The following is a 21,619-nucleotide window of genomic DNA, read 5'->3' as shown; positions in this document are numbered from 1 at the left end:
CATGACCTGCTGATACAGACAAGATACAATAGATCCTGGAAACCTTGACTAAGCAAGAAAGCTGGAATATAAGAAAGAAAGAGGGAAAGGAGGGCGAAGGAGTAAACCTCTTAAAGCTGAGCCCCTCATCAAACACATATTGCAATCCTCTTTTTTCATTTCCTTTAATCGTCTGTGTGTGTGTTCGAGAGCGTGTGAGTGTCTGCATGTGAACAGTGTGTGTGCTCATAATTCTTCAACCCCGTCTTAGTTCCAGGTTTCACAAGACGAAACTGTCTTTGAAAGTTAATCGTGAAATGTTGTTTGCACAAACAAACACACCCTGTAGGCATATAGTGATCTTTTTGCGAAACAGGACTTATCGCGATAACACGCATGAAAAAGAATCCGCCCCCCAGGCAAAAATGTTTATTAGTGCAGAGCAACAAATCAATGGGGGCATTGATGAACGGCTGCGGTTTCCAAATGAGGCGCTGCACGGTGCTGTTGGATGACACACGGTGCTGTGTCGGGATTGTTTCTATCCGGGAGCCAGCAGCTCCCCTCCCTGGCCGGGAAATCACAACACAGCATGAGGCTCCGTCAGCGTGAGGGCTGGGGGAGGCTGAGGAGGCTGCGGCGTGGTCCCTCCCTCTCCTTCTCTCCGCTGCCTTCGGACAACCACTGGAGTCCAGACATGATCGCTGACATTTTTCCTGCCGGGCCCCCTGGTAAAATTTCCGTAACGTGAGTGAGCCCGTGCGAGAATACGGCAGGAATATCTCGGGAAAATATCCACAGCGAGCGGGTGGGCGTGCTGATGGTTGTGAACAAAAACTCATGTCATGTCCTGCCTCTCGCATGCTCTACCCAGACGCCACGGAAGGTTCTTTATATTTTCCTGTCGGTGTGAACAATTCCGATTCGGACAATCTCGTATTGCACTGGTCATAAGTGAAAGGTAAACTCTCCCAGAGTTCATGCCTGAAAACAGCTTTTGTCTTATGGCCTTTCTGCTTGATCTATTTCCTTTACATACCTTTTCCTATTCCTGAGTCCCATTTCACTAGTCATTTATCATTCTCTCCCCGACTACGCTCTGAGAAAGCTGCACTAAGCAAACGGCCACTTGCAGGGCAGGGGGCTGGGTCACAGGGGAGAAGTATAAACTCTCTTAATTGCTTGTTCCACCATGATGGGTCGTTCTCAGGAAATGACAGCAGATTGAAATGAGCTCTCGGCAAGACGGGGACGTGCCGTAATTGTGAACATGCTCCCTCAACAGGTCAATCTCAGAGGCATCGCTTGTTTTCAGACTAATGGAACAGCACTTAAGTTGGATTCCCCGGAGGGAAGTAGCAAGTGGAGGTTGATGAAGGCTTGTAAAAATGACTTATGGAACAGGGACAGCATTAAAAATAGTCGGAGCCTCCCCCAGCATGCACTGATATGGACGACGGGGAGGCGACCTGAACAAGCTGCCAATCTGTGACAGACAGAGAATGTTTTCCCAGTACCTTTCATAGAAGAAGAAGTTTGAAGATGGCCTGTATGCAAGAGAAAAGCCAGGAGGCTGATGATCGTGGATAATACATAATAATAGTTTTTATGATGTTTTACGAGGCAGTTTGTTAAGCATTGTATCTAGGAGGCAGGTAGAAGATCACCTCTGCAGACTTTAACATTTGTTTGTGCTGTAATCTGAAGGATATTAAATGATATAAGTGTTCTGTGATTAAAGACACCATCATCATCAATCACACTGACCTTAGAAGAAAATTAACTTTATATTTAACTACTACATACAATTTACATTTGAGTTCTTCTCCCCAAGAGTGCTATTAACTACACACTCCAGCTTTGAGAATTACTGGGACCGGAACCAATGGCCCGAATTGATACGGCTTGTGACCACCACGGTCCTCCACCACAACAATGTGCTGCTCCAAGGGATGCTGGAGGGGAAGTGACCTCCTACACCTCGACAGAGCTCTCAAACATAGTTGGCGCTATTCATTTCTCATCCTGCCTCACACTACCACATTAAGAGCGTGACTCGGGACGGATATTTCTGTACGAACGTGACCCAAGCCTGATAGAGTAGTAACCGACAGAGAGCCCGACGGGCATTCAGTTTTTTTTTCTGTGCCTACTCCACCCGAGCCCGACGCTGGAAAGCGCAGTGTGCAGTAGCCCCGAACAGCCCCGCAAACTCCATCCTGCACTTTCTCTCCACTCGTCGCTGCGAGGGAAGAATTCCCAGTCGTCTTGCCGTCGTATCTCATGAGTTATTATCTGTGTTAACAACTGAATCGAAATGCCTCCATGGCGTCAAATGTTATACATTTGATCATGGTTGTTTGATGTGGATTTAAAAGCACGTCAGTGGAGCTAAAAGTAGTCTTGGATTATTGGTGTTGTCAAAGTTCTAATTATAAAATCGTTTCGCTCTATCGCAAGTCTTCAAATTCCTCTCATCACCTACAAAGAATATCGAATGTGGTCCGTCAGAAAGAGAAAGCAAAGGGTGCTATAGGTATCCACAGAAGTCTAATGGTTATCAATTCAATGTTTTACAAAACTGAGACAAAGAGGAAGCAACAGAACGTGTTAGGGAAAAGTGAAACAGTGAAAGAGTAAACACTGTATATCACATCTAGAAAGTGCAGCAGTAGATATAAAGTTAAGACGCAGCAGAGCAGGAAATTGGGGGGGGGGGCACATTCTGTCGGGGCATAATATAAACGTCCATATGAACCTAAATGTGCTGTTTGAGCTAGATGGGTGATATAAAAGAACAAATAAAACAAATTTTATGGAAGTAACTCTGAAAGACACTATAGGTCGCATGCAAACTCTATTCACTCGCACGCTGTGTAAAACAGATGGAAGATAAATGGTCTGGCTTTTTAAAAAAGTTATATTTGGGTTTAGTCCAGACTTCTGTCAGAACAACAATGTTAGCGAAAAACATCTTTAACATTAAGAGCAGTCGGCGTCAACCACGAGCACGCCACTGCTGTTTATCACGGCAAACAGAACAACGTAAACATGGCTACAACGGTTTTATATTCGGAAATGAGACACGGTGAAGGAGAACGCCAACGTAAACACTGGGGAGCAATTAAACGTCAATCACGTATTATAAACAGGTCAATGTCGCTGTGGTGAGATCAGCTGGAGAAATGCTGGATGATGAACTGCAACCGTAGGCATCTGCGAAGGGACAGGAGTGTCTTTTAGCAGCCAAATGGCTCCATCTATTTCCTGCACATAGTTTCATCAAAACCGCCGCCAACAGGCACGTTAGAGGACTCAAGCTCCCCGCCTCCAGACCACACGACGTGTGTCATGGATAACTCAGTCACGGGGACAATTTCAAGCAGACATTATTGATGTGGTGTCGAAAGAGAGGAGCACTTTGTAAGCAACTTCCTACAGTGCCATCAGTGTCAGGACGACACATCAGGTTGACGGACAAACTGTGTTGCACCTGCATGGAATCATACTTCATGTGAGGGCGGGTAAAGGAGCAGAGAGCAGCCCCTCCTACACATGTGCCGAGGCACGTGAAGGGCACGGGCAAGTTAAAACCTTACTATAATCCTAGGCCTTATGTTTTCAGATGTGACAAGTAACAGCTTAAAATGTTAAATAAGCTGCTTATTCGTGACTTCAGGAGCAAACCTCTTATTTTCCTTTTACTGTACTGGCTCTTCTCCCGTCTCATAAGTAACTATTGATTTATGGTGGTAAGGACAGACAGGTAAGTGGTTCGAACAAACATTAATCCAAAAAAAAGCCTTCTCTACACAAGTCTGCCTCATAACTACTGAAAACATTTTGACTGTGTTGTACGTGCAAGGAATAGAGAGAGCGTGCGGATGAAGTGGATACTCAAGTCCCAAAATGTCACCCCTGTCCAGGCTGGCTTCAGGACCTGGAGGACTTTTTTTTCTTAGACCATATTTCTGGGAGTATAAAGGAATATTTGTGAATATTTACTGCATGTAAGTCTTGTAGGAAACTTTTTTTTGCATTACCCACAGCATGTACCTGCAGGCATGAACACACCACCAAGCTTCCTTTCCTATTAGATTTGCAGTCTGTTTGTTATCTTAGCGCGACTGTGTTATATATATGAGGCACCGTTCGCTTTTCATTTATTTGACAAAGAACTGCAGTGTGTCACGCCGGCTGTGTGTGTCTGTGTTTACTCATAAACATGAGCTGTCACATACAGTTACACAGTAAATCACTTGATACTCTCGTTTTGTGCCCTTATCTTTGTCTACTCTGAGAAATGTAGCCACACAACGGATGTAAGAAATTCAATTAAAGAGAGACAGAGAGAGAGACAGAGAGAGAGAGAGAGAGAGAGAGAGAGAGAGAGAGAGAGAGAGAGCCCACTGAGACTTTACATCTAAATAACACACACACACTCACAAAATGAATTATCCTTTCATCTTTAATATCGTTTTATCGAAGAGACAATTCATGTATCTGTATTGTTCAACATGGTTCATCATTAACACAATCAATCTTTATGATTTATGAAGTGCAGAAAAAGTTGATATGCCAAAGCTCAATGTCATCCAACCACACTGGGGAAATTAGCTTTTAGTCAACACTACACCAACATCCAGCTTTTGCCAGAGAAATAAACCCTGTTGGTTTGAAGGCATCAGAAAACTGAGCGGGGAAAACATTACACTGTGAAATAGAGTGTTGGAAATAAAAGCATGAAATATTGACTATATCATATCATAAGTGTGTCTACAATGCTGAATGCAGTGGAGGGACGAAGGTCGACCGAGGGAAGGAACTGAGTCGACGTTTGAGTTCTCTGAGAGTTCACTGGATTTCATACTGCCATTCAACCTCCAAGCAATATCTCTCTCTCTCTCTCTCTCACACACACACATACACACACACACACACACACACACACACACACACACACACACACACACACACACACACACACACACACACACACACACACACACACACACACACTCTCTCATACAACTCCCCCACGCGCATACACACAGGTGCATGAGCCAACTAACACACATGCAGACAGACACTGGAAACCAATGAGTCATTCAAATTCATATTCATGTTCCATGGCCCGGGAGGAAACTGGGCATCCTTTATCTACGGCCAGGCCAGGAACAGCCGTGCCATGTCAGGTCTACTCACACATAACTGGCGAATTGCCCAAATAAGAAGGAGGAGAACATTGCCATAGTGTGTGTGAATGTGTGTTTTCCCGAAAAGGAAAAAAAAAAATGTTGGGAGTGAGTTGATGGTAGCGCCGTTGAAGCATCAGTCAGAGATGAATTTTGTCGAGGTATGACACACAACTTCTGTTAGACATTTTTTTAGCGAGTGGGCGGAAGGCTTTCTAGAGGAGTGCATATTGCAATATGTCTCGTTATGTGACGTGACCACGAGTTGATAAAACACAAAAGTGGATGAGCCATGTTCGGCTCGGCCGCCTGCTCTGTGCAGCTCGAACTCCACATTCTTCCTCTGGCTATAGGAAATGTACACAATGCTTGAATACAACTTTATAGACACAAACATTCATGCATGAACGCATGAGAAGTGTTTGTTCTCTCTGTCAGCTGCATCCAAGGCTAAACTAGGGATGCCACCGATTACACCAGACATTTTACAAAAGAAGACGTGTGTCGGCTCAGTATCTGTGGAGCGCTTACTGGAATCTTTGACATTGCATCTGAAGTTGTGTGTGTGTGGTGTTTCCCATTAATTTCTTTTACCGTGACGGTGCAATTCTCATAATACCATTAAAGATGTCTAGCTTAGTGTTATGCTCAGTTGCTTCATGGCATTATGTCTCTAAAAGAAATTAATGCGACTACTGCAGCAACCCTGGGATAAACATAATGTTTTAAAGGTTTCACTAGATGGAGAAACTGTTGTCAACTTCTACTTTATGTTAAATGACCAGTAACTCACTTACCAGTTTGTTTGTCTGGATGTACAGTAGTGCTAAGTTACATACTGAAGTCATTTAAATTTGTTAAAATCTTTCAAATGACTTTCAATTGAAAAATTAATGACATATCCATTCACAATGGGCGGCCATTTTTGGCGAGAGTAACCACCCTGAGTTATCGCTGATATCTATCAGTGTACGACAGGGCCTGATATTATTCTTTGGGGCACCTCACTGTGATGGATAACTCTGCCCCCCCTTTGAGCCATTTGTCGCTTTGATTAATGGGAATGGGACGACTGGCAGCTGCAATGGTGAATTGGGGTCCGGTCGCTGAACGTGACAAACTGCTGCCGTGGCGATGCTCCTTTTGCAGCGAGGGACCTTGGCCAACAAGGAGCATTAAGTCAGATAAACAGAACCGAGCCAGAACCCACGAGCACATCCGAGAGCGCCGTCCATCTATCAGGGAGAGCCGCCTCCCTCTAGTCGTGACAGGTTAACAACTGACCAGTTGGCAGGCAAGGGGAGAGATCCTGAAATAAGGAATAGTCATTAAATATGTGCTGATGAGCCAATTTCAATATGTCCTTGAATGTGCTTCATAAAACACTGAAATAAAAACAATTTTTAACAGGCTGAAATAAAAAACAAAAAAAAAATCAAAAATGTGTCTCATCTTGTGGGAGGCTGCAGTGGAATTTAAATGTAAATGCCCTGCGTGGCCCTTCACTATAGCCAAATAAACCACAGAATATGTAGGTCAATAAGACCCGTAACTCACACACACAAAGAGCCTGAAGCACAAATCCAGTCTCGTTCAGAAGATCCACAGCCATCGTCTCATACAGAAAACTAACTGCTCCCTCTGGGATGATGCGAAGAGCAGCTCTCAGAAGTTCAGGTAGAGGAAGTTGAATCCAGAGAGATGAGACACCAATAGAAATCTCAAAACGGCTTCTAACTATTTTGTAGAGGGCATCAAAACAAGAGGAGATGACAGCCGGCTGTCAAGCCAATTGCCTCGAGTTAAGAAGTGCAGTGAAATGCTAATTGGGTCTCTGTGGTTGGTTGGTGTGAGTGGCATTGTGAAAAGATACCGTGCCCGCATACAGATGGGTGAGACCACTGGAGTAAGATCTCACAATCCCAGGTATGACTCACATGGCATGACGATCAGGAGGAGGGAGGAGGAACAAGGTCTGAGAGTGGACTGGACGCGCTGCCAGACTGAAATGAATCAGGCTGCGGCAGCAGCAAAGGAAGTGGATCATTTCTCTCCCTTTTGTCGTCTCCGTGTCACTAACGCTGCCAGGTAAACGGGGGGAAACACACGGGAGCTGGAGCGTCATCTTCACAAAGGGACAGAGTCATTCAAGTTGACAAAGACTGAGAGATACAAGAGGGGTAGGGAGAGGGAGAAAGAATAGACAGAGCAAAACCAGACACATTTAACACGTAATGATCAGCGCACTACAATATTTGCTATTCTTTTAATGTTAGATACTCATTGTTTTACTCTATGTCTATCAGTTAATCAGTTTAATCAGCGGATACGCAACTCTTAAACTCTTAAACACTTAACTCTTATATTTGCAGCTTTTGCCAGCAAGCCTATCCTAAAAAGAAAATGATAATATGTACATAGTAACAGTCTTCCATCTTTTGCCTCTTATCTGGCGTTGCAGTGGCAGCAGGTTAAGCAAGGTAGTCCAGACGTCCCTCCTGGGGAACGCTGAGGCATCCCCAGGTCAGATGAGATGTAGAATCTCTCCAGCGTGTTCTTGGTCTATCACGGGTTCTCCAACAACTGCTGCTTTCTAATTCTCCCGTACTGTCCACCCACAGCAGATCGGCCTGAAATCAGACCGTGTTCCCATCAAGCAGATCACATCGAGCAGCAGCGGACGACATCTGGAGGCTGTCTGCCTGGCATTGTTGTGGGATCCTGGCTACAGACAGCTAAGTGCAAATGCAATTTCCAGCAGACTGGAACAAATTAAAGCATCTGTCCACAAGTCCAAAAAAAAAGGAGAAATTATCTCTTCCAGCTCTGGCATCAGCTCGTCGTCCATAAAACGAATTACAATGAGGACACATTTGTCAACACACAGTCCAGGTGCACGGTAAATGAGAGACATAATATCATCTAGCTAACATGTCTAGATTCAGGCTGCATGTGGACGTCGGAGAGATGAGTGAAGAGGGGATGGAGAAGAATGAGAAATGAGGTGTGAAAAGAATAGGGAATAAGTGCCAACTCTCTCTCTCTCTTTCTCTGTACGTGGTATAACGAAGGAGAGGAATCATGACTACAGTGTGTAAGTTTTATTAAATGATAAAAAGGCAAAGCTGTTTGACAAGGGAGAGTCAATTACAGCGAGTAGCTGGGCATGCGTGCGACGGAGAGCAGGAGCTCGCACTATAGTTGTCATCATCGGTGTGGGAGGAAGCTAGACTAACTATTGATCCTTCACGAGGGTCTCAGCTGCTGAGTGTGTTTCTAAGTGTGGAGGCGTGAGGGGCTCGGTGAGGAAGCAACAGAGGGAGAAAATGCGCAGAGGAACCGGTGTGTGTATGTGCAACGTATGTTGGAGAGTCAATGAAACTCAATGACGCCTCTTTGAGACAGCCGCGACCTGAACGAACCTCTGAACGCACACCAATAATTTACACACACTCACAAAGGAGACGGAGCGTATGCATGCGACGTGTACTCCGGCCGTACTAGGTACTGTACGCGGTGAGGGTGTGAGTGTGGCTCATTTGACACCTCACACAAGTGTCGGTAGCAGCTTCAGTCCAGCCATTCGCCGTGTGCTGGTGTGCTTAGCACATCCGACTTTACCTATCACCACCTTCTGCCACCCATGATGGGGGGATGCCTTGAGTGATAAGACTGCAGGAAGTTTAGGCACACAAACAGATATATGACGCTCTGCTCCGCACCACTGAGCCGGCACCATCATTCAAAAAACACAGACATGCACACCGGCAGTTTCCCCGGGTCAAATCCCAGAGACACACATGCGCACATATTTTGAGTGCAGGAATGTGCGAGGTACTTCGATCATGTAAAATGTTGATTCCACACAAGTCGTCCAGACGGATCCCAGTCCAGTGCATCATCAGCTGAAGTTTGTCGTGACTTTTGCGGGACTGATCACTCGGAGGGTCGATACTCGATCCCGTCCACAGCGCTGTGCCTTTCACACACGCTCTCTTCTTTTTTGCTCTACTTGCACCAAACCATTAGATCATATCACTTCTTTTCATCAGTGATTCACAATTTACAATACAATGCCTCATCTGCTTTTAGAGGGCATCATGAAAAACTAGCTGCCACAGTTCAAGCGACAAAGCCCTCACTTATTTCCTTTTTTTTTATTAAAATGCAGCGGTTATGAAGTGAAGTGAAGCTTTGATTTCAGTTTCCCGGAGTCTTTGATGAATCTAAAGTAATAAAAATGATTTACCAGTGACGCATGGCCTGCCACCGCTTCTCATCAGGGTTATTCATCAGCAGGTTATTGAGTCTCGTGTTTACAGCAGTTACATGTAATGGTACATATTGTAAACAATTGTGTGCATTAATTTATGTATTGGAGACTGCAGCTACTCACATTTGTATAATTGAAGTGAATCAATGAAGGCGAAAGGATGAATTTGAATGCAGCCAACGAGGAAATGCATTCACACCATCAATCCTCCTGATGTACACTGATGTGCAATCTAAGAAAAAAATCACTCACTACACAAGGGACATACATTAATCCACTAGGACAGTTTCCCTCGACTTGGCTTATGTCTTTCAAAGGCCAGGGAGCAAGCGTCCTTAGCAAGCCCTTAGGCTTCAAAGTGCCTGTCCTCCCCGTCACCCACACTCCCCGGAGCACAGCAGACTAATCAACGGGGAATACAACAACCCTCCAATCACCTCACAGAGACGAGCAACAAATTGGAGAAAATGGGGACGGACAGAGAGCAACGATAGAAGGGATTAGGGCAAGAATTCAGCCCCCTGGGGGTGAGCTCAACGGACGTCACTCCCAGGCTTACAGACAGACTCGCATGAGAAGAAACAAAATGAAATAAAAACATAAAAGGCCAAAGACACACAAATGAATGAAGGGATGAGGCATAAATAAGTATCCGGACATGAGAGGGAGCTTCTGTCTGCCGGCGTGTGCGAGAGGGAGGGTGATGGAGATGAAATTTAGATGAAAGACAAGCGAGCACCAAAGCTGATATTAACGGTGTGTGACAAACAACAAAGTCGCCCAGTCAGCACTTCACTTTTTGGTTATTTTTTTTTTTTTTTTTTTAATAAGCTTCAGAAATCTCACGTGTGTCACCTCTATATAAATAACAAGAATATTAATATAGACCTTGCAGTTGCAGAGATATACTCTTTTCATTTTAGGGCATGTCATTATTTCGAGTAGGGACATGCAAGAAAAGGGCCTTGCGAGTTAAGTCATTCATTTCTTTCATTTTCACAAATTCCACCTCCCGGTTGTGGAGAAACACACCTCAGGCAGCAGTGAATAAACTGGCATCTACACTCGGCGCTGAATTCGACAGCCTCTGAACATTAGAACCAAATTCAATGTGAAATTGAACGTAACGGAGCCCTGAGACTGACGGAGAAGAGCAGGACAGACGAAAGGGAAAGAGAAAGCTGAGAGCCGCTCATGTGCGGCAGCAATACTTCATCACCCGCTGACCGAGGAGTTCCAGAGATGAGCTGGGTGTGTGTGTGTGTGTGTGTGTGTGTGTGTGTGTGTGTGTGTGTGTGTGTGTGTGTGTGCGTGTGCGTGTGTGTAATGTAGTGAGAGGATACAATTTAAGGCAGAGGGAAGAGGGTCCTGATTTATTTGTCCAGTGCTGCTGATTGCTGCATTCAAGGGCATTGCTGGTAAAGGTGATGGATGGGGATTGTTTGCACTTTCTTCCTTTCTTTCTTTCTCTTTCTCTCTCTCCCTCTCTTTCTTTCTTTTCATGATCAGACCCTCCTGGAGACTGCCAACATAACTTTTCCTGTGGGCAACAAAAACAGGAGGACCGGACAATAAAAAAAGCAATTTGTCATGGAAGCGATTACTGATTTATTTCGCCTCACTGTAGTCCAGCACCGGGGCTATTCGTGCTCTACTTCAGCCGGGGACACGGAGTCAAAAACTAAATTTGTTGGCTGTGGGAGCAGAAATTTCTTTGTGAAATTAAAACCTAAATCTCATTTCGACAAATACAAACAGTCCGGCAAATTGTTCTCGAAGAAAATATATGAATGTGTCCAAATACATCAATGCTGCTGCGCATTTTACTGCAGTGTGTTTGCCTGAATTGATGCTATGTGTGTGTGTGTGTATGTGTGTGTGTGTGTGTGTGTGTGTGTGCATCCTGCTGCTCAAATGATTGTATGACAGTGTGCACAATCATCTCACACACACACACGCTGAACTGGTTACAGTCAGTAAAACAGCTTGAGCTCTGTTTATTGTCATAAAAAAGACACACAATTATTATCCGACCTATTATTACGACACATTTCCCCCTTATTGCTACCGTCTTTATCTCCGTCTACTTGTTATTTCCAGAAAAAAGACACAGCGTTCTGTCTGTACTGCCGTATCTTCACGCTCATGATCCGTTAAAGGATGACAGAGCAAATGTTGTTTGTAGTTCGAACACATCATAAAACTGCTCGACACTGGTCGTCTGCAGAGTGATTCATGTTCGCGAGCCCGATGATGCGCAATAGCTTCTGTGAAAAACCCGTTCCGCGACTAGTAAAAGTCCAGCTGCTGCTCTTTGTATCTCATAATCATTCAGCTTGATTGTGAAAATTCACAGTGTGTATAAGTAACTTATAAAAAAAAGGATCAGTCACAGAGCAGCCATGAAATTATAATGATGTCCAATAGTAGCAACAGTCACTTCCACACATATTGACCAGACACGCGTGTACGTGTGTGTGTGTGTGTGTGTGTGTGTGCGCGCGCACACACACATTCTTAGCTTGTGCCTTATGTAAACATATTCATTCGTATTGATGACCCACAGCTTGTCCCTTTGCACACTGTTTCCTCCCTGCACGCACATAATCCCTCAATACACACATGCGCACATGGGCACAAGCACACAGATACACTTGCAGAGGAACACATTAAAGTCATATTTAAAGTTTTTGGGGTTTTCCTCTCTTTCAGTCGTTTAGTTTACCAAGTTCCCAAAAAAATTAAAAAATAAACGTTGCTTCATGAACCTCCTTTTATCAAGTGGCATATGCATCTTTCATTTAATAAGTGACAGTGGTCCAGCATTTCAGATTCTGTCAGTACTTTACATGAAGAGAAATATTGATAAACTGGGTCAATTAACATACTGCCCCCCCCCCCCCCCCCCCTGTCTCTCTACCTCCTTCCCTCTGTCTTTCTTTCTCTCAATAGCAGCAAAACTCCCGGGGTCTACCGAGCTGCTGAACATCGAGCTTAAATGTCAGCGATACGCCGGCTCTGAACTCAATTCCCTCGTCCTCACACTCACACACAGAGACGCGCAGAAACAGAGGGAGCTAAGAGGGAATACGTTTGGAGACGTGAGACACTGAGTTCACTTGACTGTATTCCCTTGCTAAAATTGGACTGTCTCGCTGCACACTGTTCAGTTAGAGGAGAGGAGAGGGGTTTCCAGATGCTTTGGTGCAGATGTGCTGTGTCTCTCCATAGACGACATTGGACAGGGCTGAAGGAACACTGCTCGCCTAGGGACCACAGCTACCAAACATGCACACACTCGCAATTGTTGTAAGCAGAGCGAATTATCATTTTATCTTTAATATCTGTTTATCGCAGAGAGAATCACTTATCTGTGTCGTTCCACGGGCCTAAACTTCAGGTCGTAATTGCACAGCCCAAATTCACCATGATTTAATCTTTATGCTGTATTTTAGAAAAAACGAGTAAACATCCTCCTGAACTCCTCTACACACTGAATTACCTGTGATTTACTGTATGAGCACTTACAGTGCAGTACCATTTTAGACTCATCTGAGCCAAGTTGACACTTTCTCACTCTTGAGATTGTGCTGTAGTAGCACATTACTACTGAAGAGTACACGCCCAGGCTTCGGAACACTAAAGGGAATGATCCATCAGGGACATATGCTCTCATACACATAATAGGTTAGCTGAACAATGGACATTGAAAACATTGCACCCAAAAATGCTTTATTACAAGCCTTTTTTCTTTGCACCTTTCCAAGATGGAAATTAGGAAAAATCACAAATTCAATAAAGTTTCTATTCCACCACATCTGTGCCAAAGTTAATGCGTCGGAAAAATAACGATAGACACAACGTTAACAGTGTTATAAATAAATCTGTGCCGTCACTAGATAACACACTAATGAACATATTAATGAGGTAATTGCATCGTATATCTACTCTGTGTGTTTGCATATCCCTTCCTCTCTGTGCTCACATACAGTATTTTACTACAGTCAAATTCTGATGAAAGAGCTTTTACATTTACAAGCTTTTCTGTTTCTCTAATCAGACAACGGAAAACGTATGAAATCGTATGAAATAGTGTGATATAGGTTTTCTATTAAGACTACATGTAAACCAAAAGTCACTTCCAGGCTATTTCCAAGCTGCTGCTGTGCCCTCCTAAAAATCCTGACTTTATAACCGAGACGTCATCTGACAATGTCACCAGACACATTTAAGACAATGGCTGTGCTGTGATTGCATCTGGTTGTATTTCCTTGTAACTCTATCACTCAGAGAGAAATTTGGAATCTCATTCTCGTGCACGTCAGCCGCAATGAGGCCAACTGAATGAGAAGCACAGAGGTGTGTGTGCCTGAAGAAAGGAAAGCCTTTTTTGGGGGCAACACTAGTGATTCTCTGCCACGGAAAGTAGCTAAACTTTGTCCAAAATGTCATTAGATGTGTTGCTAGGTGAGTCTCCAAAGGTTTCTGAACGGACAGTGAATCTGCTGACAAAGGCACTTAGATGGCAACACTGCTTGTCCATTGATGACGCAATGGAAACTGTCCAATTCATTCTGTAAGCGCCACGGCCAGTGGGGAAACACCGTCACTTGCCAGGATGACCCAAAAAGTCACCCAGTCAGGGACACACAGTCATGTAAATAGCCGTGGCTCCGTCGTTTTGAAAGTTAAAATAATTAAACAGTCCCATTTGAAACTGTGCAGATTTCATCAATTCCATGTTTTCTTTAGGTTTTATAGTGGTGGTTGGACAACTCAAACAATGTGATATCATCACCCTGGACTATAGGACATTGTGATGGGTATTTTTATAACTTTCATAGGTTTTTGTGAAAATAACTACAATGAGAAATTAGACTGATCTATAACATTCTGTATTTGCTGAGATATACAGTGCAGATATCGGCATCGCAAATGGTTAAAAAGAGAAACCAAAATCGTAGCTGATGTGTCCCACACAAATATAAAAATAAAAAAATAAATTGCAGGAACAAATCAGCCTCAGTTGCTCGATATCTACGTTACAAGCAACCAAAACTGATGAGGTCAAGGGTCACGTGTACCAGACCTCAGAACACTGATGAAAGTAAATTCATACACACATCTGTATTACGCAGCACATGTATCCCAGTGATTGCTTACCCCCGTCACACACGCACGCGCACACACACACACACACACGCACACGCACACACACACACGCACACACACACACACACACACACGCACACGCACACGCACGCACACACACAAACACACGCACACACACACACACACACACACACACACACACACACACACACACACACACGTGCACTGCTCCCTCACTCACCTCCTGAGCCACGAGGGATGAGATGCGGACGGCCCTCCGGACCCTGGCGTTCCTCCCCCCCTCCTGGGGGAGGCTGTCTCGCCCACTCAGCGACATCTCGCTCATTGGGTCGGCCCATGAGCCCCGGCCCATGGGTATGGGCACGTCCCAGCGGGCGCCCGCTGTCCCTGCCCAGCTTCCCCCGCGCACCCGCCCGCCATCCACACCGCCCCGTCCTGCCAATCCGTCGGCCGTCCTCCCCCTTCCACTCTCCCTCAGAGATGGAAAGGGTGGAGGCGGCACCACGGTCTGCACCACAGTCGGCACCGTAGGCACCGTCACCGTGCCCCAGAGGCCTCTTCCTCTCCGCCTCCACCTCTTCACCCGCCTCCTCCTTCTCCCCCTTGACCGCGCTGTCGCCGCTCAGACCCAAACGCTCCGGCAGCGAAGAGTTTTGGCTCCTGGGGTTCGTCCCTCTAACTCCACCTCAGACTCTGTTCTCTCCTGCAACTCTGGTGCAAGTTTGACTCTCTCTTCCTCTGTTTCTCTCACTCCGTCCGTTGTTCATTTTTCTATCCGTCTCTGTCCGTCTGCGTCTCTGTGAGTCTCTTGGGGCTGATGAAGACCCAGAGCTCGTATCTGATCCACAGCTGTACTCGGTCTGACTGAGCGCTCAGACAAACTGCTGCTGCTGCTCTTGAGACTTCCCTCCACTCCGCTCAGCTCTCTCTCCCTCTCTCCCTTTCGCTCCCTGTCTCTCTCTCTTGCTCCCTCCCTCCCTCCCTCTCTCTCTTTCGCTCGCTCGCTCCCTCCCACACTCTCTCCCTCCCTCTCTCTTTTCGCTCTCTCTACACAGGGTCTTTTCCCTCCCTCGTTTTGCAGATCTCACTCTTCTAACTGCTTACTAAACCATCCAGGATTTCCTTTTGTTCTCTCTCCCTCTCAATACACTTGACCACACGCGCGCGCGCGCGCACACACACACACACACACACTCTCTCTCTATCTCTCTCTCTCTGTGGTATCCTGTCACTTTGCTTCTTGGTCTCTTATTCCATCTCTCTTTTTCCTCTGTCCAACCTCAATTCCTTTTCTCTTTCACTGTTTATCTCACTTTCTATTAATGTAACATCCAATTTTGCAGATCTTTGGGTACTCAAATATCAAAAATTCATATTCCTATTTAGTTTTTCAAAAAAAACAATTTTGTTTCATTTTATATAGGCAATTAATGCAAAAAAAGCAGCGGGATGGGGTCAAAATTTCACTAATTATTTGGAAATGCATATCTTTTAAGCCCTTAAGCCACTATAGGTGACAAAAGTGGCCCTCGCAGAAAGTCAGTTGCAACAACCATATAGAAAACTTGCCCGTTCCCATCATTTCATAGCGTTACTTTACTACGGTTCCATCCCTTTCCTTCCGCCCCCTCACCCTCTCTTTAAATCTGCCAGTATTAGTGGTAATTGCTGTCCTGCGCAATGAACTCCACCCCCCCCCCCCCCTGCCCATCCTGTCACCCCTCACAAAAACTCTTAACATCCCGCTCTCTGACTCTTCCTCCACCCTCTCATCCCCTTCTGTTCCCTTCTCATTACTTAACATGCAGCTGGATTAGTGTGTACTGTAGGATTGTACTACCACAGCTTTTGGGGTCTGTGTGTCACTTTTCCAGCTCCCTCTTTAGACTTCACTGTTTTTCCATTTCCAGGTCACCATGTGACACTGCTGCCACGGCTTGCAAACAAAAACATGCGGTCGGAGCAATGTGAAAAATGTCTAATTTCCAAACCACTTAACCAGCCAATTGCCTTTGCCCTTTCCTGTATTTTTTAATAACGATTTCTCATGGATCTAATACAGTCTTCGCCACGGTTCAAGCTGCATCAGCGAAAGTGATCAGTTATAACCGGGTCATCAATAATGACGCCAAAATATTTATCATGCTGATTGACCTACTCAGCGGTTAAAAAAAAGAATCCCCTATTATAGTTCACGCCTTGTGTCAGCCACAAGCTCCTGTAGAGGTTCCTTAACACCATCTCCACCTCCCGCTGTGCTCCTCTGCGGCAGAGTCTTACCTCTGACCTGCTCTGACCAAGTGAAAAGACGATTTTTTTATTAATTGTCACACAAGACCTTCTCCTTTGTGATCTGAGCAGGCGCCGTCACCCGAGAAAACCTTCAGACCAAATCCAAAGCATTTTGACTGTTCCTAAAATAATACCGCAAGGAAGAAGAACCGATGCCCGGGGGGGAGTAATACTTTCCTGAGAGTGCGACATTCTTTGGAGAAAAAAACATAACTATAGATTTTCACAACAGTAACAACTGTCCTCACAGAGATCACCCGCACAATCGGCCGCATTGTTAAGGAAGCATATGACAAAGATCAAAAGCTAATTGAAGTGAAGGCTCACATGCTTACAGGCGGGCTCGCGTCACGTCGGCCGATTATTGGTCTAGAGCAGGAGCTATGCATCACACTGATTTGTTTTGAGCCTATTTCTACGGCGGTGGGTTATGATTCATACCAAATTGACGCCGGCTTCCGCTGACCTAGTTTGTGTGTAGGTATGTGCGCGTATATTTGTGCGTGTACAAATGTGTGGGTCATGAGGTAAAGCAATCGGTGTCCGACATTCAAACATGGATCCCTGTTTGGAAACCCTAAAATGAATGGAAGTTGTTTTTGGGACGACGAAGCCCAAAAAAAAGGGAGAAAAAAAACTGCAATGGCCTGGAAATATTCCTTGATGAATCGCACAGAGAATAGTGCACTCTATGAGTCTCATTACCCAACCAAAAGTGTTTCAGGCAGCGCTCTCGCGCTCTGTGTGTGTATGTGTGTGTGTGTGTGTGTGTGCGTGTGTGTGTGAAGTCCTGGTAATTATCTTTAGTGAGCAGTACGCGACACACTGTTGGCACGGCAGGAACAAGGACCATAGGGCTTAGAGCTGTCGGAGGCACACATACAAACACAAGCACACACACATACACCCACAAACACACAAACATCCGGTGGACGTCGTTTAATAAACATGTTCTGTTTTTCCCCAATGTACTTCCATTTCGGATCTTACTAGGAGAAGCAACCACTGACAGGTCTTTGATATTTTCATTGCAGGTAAATGAAGAAAGACTTCAGTTAATGTCTAAAAGCAGCTTTTGTATAAAACCTGAGCAATATGGGACTTTCACTTTGACTGTCAGTCGATATCTGGGACAGTTTTGCAGCAGGAACAAACTGTACTATTTTTTTTGTGTCTTCTGTCTCCAGTTGGGCACACATATCAGAAACCATATCTGGTGGTTAAACACACACACACACACACACACACACACACACACACACCATCTCCAATTTAAGATATGCTCGGTAAGATAACTGCCGATAAACCTCATGTGTGGAGTAACTTTACCGTGCAGCTTACAGTGATAGTTCATTATTTTACTGCACTTATCCTTCATTTTAATAAGAACACACTTTGACATACGTCCATGTTCGTACAGCCGCTGTTTGTGCCTTTAAACCTCAACACCTCTGCTGATCCCTCCGGCCCAGCGGCTCATCCTTCCTCCAGTTTGAATGGATCTCTCTGTCTCTTTCATCCGGGAGGCTTCATAAATAATAAACACAGCGGCAATGCAGACCTATGTGCCAACACGGGGTGGCTGCTTTGATGAATGAGGCAGTGTCTGACCCCTTGCTACCTTTGAAGATATGAAATCTAACGCTGAAATAAAGAAAAGGCAGAGGAAAAGACAGAGGATTCACTCAATATACTTAAAAAACAGTCTGAGCAGATGTTTGACCCTGCTGCTCCACTGACGCCTTGTGTTTATGAAAACCAAATACTGCTCGCGTAGCGGTCATGTACAACACACCACTTCAAGGCGTTGAGCTCCACATCATTTTTTCTATTTTCACCCTCCATTCCTGCCTGTTTATTCTGTAAACAAAGCCATATTTAGTTTGTAAAATTAAGCTTTCAGACCACACGGGTCCTTTTTCACAAGGTTCAGGCAGAGGCCAGCACCGGTGCCGTCCACGAGCTGCATGGATCTGAAAGCAACCCATTGTTTACCTCATGCCTTTAATATGTAAACAAGCGTCTATTAACAGTGGTGAAGGCAAGGAGCTCAACAGATACCAATATCAAACTGTTGACTGGCTGAGGTCGGGAGACATCTGTAGTGATAAATCCTTTGCAAGAAAGACACTAATTCCATAAAAGGAGCATTGACTAACGTGTTTTCACAGGACGGGAGCATGTCAATGTACCGCCAAGTTTGTGGGACTGATGCAAAAGTTTATATTAGTTTATCATGCAGCATTTCATACTGTTTCCCTGCACAAATACATGACTGGCTGCAGTCAAAGTCGCGTGTACAAATGAGCCGGCTCCCCACCTTTCTTCCTACTCCGTTACGTCATAATTGGCTCACAGACGTAATTTATCATTTGAATTATGCACCCACCCCACTTCCATCTCTGGCCTCCTTCCTCTCCACTGAACCCGGGGAGATGACGGCTCTTTTGTTCTCATACAGGTTGCCCAGCGGAATGAATTCATCTTTAATCACAGATTACGGTGGCTCCCTGCTCTCCATTTCCATTACCGTGCTCAGACTCCTCTCAGTCATCACTCCTCCGCAGGGCGGAGACAGAGAGCAGGCTCATCGGCTATCATAACGCCATCTTGACAGGATTAGAATTGAGTGTGGGGGGCGGAGGTGACCCAACGGTTGAATCAACCATCAAATGAGCGGGAGTACTTCCAGAAAACTTTTTTACCTTAAGGTATGAGCTATGGTTGGATCTTTTTGTTCGTGTGTGTGGCCTGAAACAACCATATCAGCTCTCTGTTTCAGTTCAAATGAAACTCATGAATGACTCTGACCTCATTTTTCAATGGGGACACTGAAGCACCTTACTACCTGGCTAAAAAAAAAACAGCAAGACAAGCCAAGACAAGCCTCCGCAGGAAATAATGTTTTTTCAAGATGCTACTGCAGTGCCCTTTTCTAAACATGCCTGTTTGCTTGGCCCGGGTATTGTTGGTTGTGGCTTTCTTGAAACTGCATTAACCGAGTTAATTCTTTCATTCACCACTGTGAACACCAATACCGTTAAGCAATCTTCCATCAAACATCCGTGCACATAAATTTTTGGCTTCATCAATCAATTCTATGAACATCACCTACAGAGAAGATCCCTGGTCTGACTCGCACGTACACAGCCAAACCAAAAAACTACAATAGAAGCTGTTCAGTATTATTCCAAATATGAAGGAGCAGATAACAAGTCTAGGTCACTGGAAGTCATGTACCTGATTGGTACTATCTTCTTGACAATGGAGCCACATCTTGTCCCAGTGCAACTCCTAGCGAAAACATCAAACATCCTAATCTCAGGCTTGTACAGAGGCCTTCGAACCTCTCAGGTCAACCATCTCTGAGACATAACTTTGGTCATACATAGTATACACAATATCAAATGTATTAAAATGACTATACTTCATTACATTTGTTCATAAACGTTTTTCTTTACAGTCATCAACTCGCTCACCCCAATGGGGGCTGGTAGTAAAAGTTGCGGAAAATGCCCGGAGCAATATTTGCCGACATTTGCAATCTCACATACAGCCCCTAAGGAAAGTCCAAGAAAATGTGCGGACGTCAGCGCATGTCCGAAAGCAGATTATGTTGGCCCTGTGATGTTGTGTGTTGTTGGCCCATATGTCTAAGGTGTACCGTGGATTACTATTATTCTAACTAGCAGGGGGGTTGCAACAAATTAAAATGTTAAATCAAATAATCCCTAATTGGAACCACACCTCAGAAGAAAATAATCTTAATCAGGCATTAACCAACAGCGAGCTCCTGTGCTCTGCCAAAGTCTTATCTGGGATGTTACAGTCTGCATAAAGGAGCAAATCTCTAACTCGCTCTGTCTTTGTGTCGGTCTGGCAGTCGTCGGCACAGTGGATCTATCATTTTCCCACACAATGGACCAGGTAGCCAGGTAATTAGCTCTGGGGGTTGATTTACACAAACACAATAGACACATCAGTTACTGCCTTACTGGCTTGTCAACTCTCCCTGGACGGAAGCTGCGAGGTGGATCATGACAAATGACGTGTGAATACTGCTACAACGTCAGCCATCAGACAAGTGTGTGCCTGTGTGTGTGCCTGTGTGTGTGTACAGGCAGTGTTGGACATTGTGTGTCATGTAAATGTGAGTTTCACGGTGCTATGAGTGCACACACCAAGAGACAAAATGACAAATGAGTGCATGTGTGTTGTATTGGACAGATGCACCACCCCCTGCATTTTTAACCTGGCTATGTCAGTGCCATCACGTAAACCAATGGAACAGTGTGACCGTGTGATGCAAACACATTATATTACACAATAAAACATTAATGAGCCGCCCCGGCCTGCGCTCCATCAATATTAATATGCACGTTTGTATTTTTGTTTCTCTCTTAATTCATTTCTATTATGTCGGTGGCACAAACTTTCCAAAGAATTCTAATCTGCCTAAAAGGTCTATATTGATTTAGATGTTTCTATCTGATTGAAATTGGTCTCACTGAAAATAAAAGTCAACTATGTTCCCGCCTGCAGAACAACCGGTAAACGGCTGGAGCAGACTCAAACTCCAGCTAATTGTTGCAGTGATTGGTTTTGAAAAACTTGAGTCTCGAGACCTTGCAAGGTTAAACCTGTTGAAGGGATGACTCCCTGGCCTAATTGACTGTGTAGAGAAAATTACTTCAGCTACAATTTATTTCAGGATGTGAGTTTTATGGCAGGTTTCTCCACGGTGTCA

General features: G+C 44.8%; 1 protein-coding gene across 2 annotated transcripts in view; it reads right to left on the bottom strand.

Moving 5' to 3' along the window:
* kcnh2b (potassium voltage-gated channel, subfamily H (eag-related), member 2b) overlaps positions 1 to 21,619 on the bottom strand; it is a 165,869-nt gene that overhangs the window by 37,016 nt on the left and 107,234 nt on the right. The gene's annotated exons all lie outside the window — the stretch shown is intronic.

Source organism: Scophthalmus maximus, chromosome 21 (genome assembly GCF_022379125.1).
Source record: "Scophthalmus maximus strain ysfricsl-2021 chromosome 21, ASM2237912v1, whole genome shotgun sequence".
NCBI classification, from domain to species: domain Eukaryota; kingdom Metazoa; phylum Chordata; class Actinopteri; order Pleuronectiformes; family Scophthalmidae; genus Scophthalmus; species Scophthalmus maximus.
This window is presented reverse-complemented; position numbering and strand designations above follow the sequence as displayed.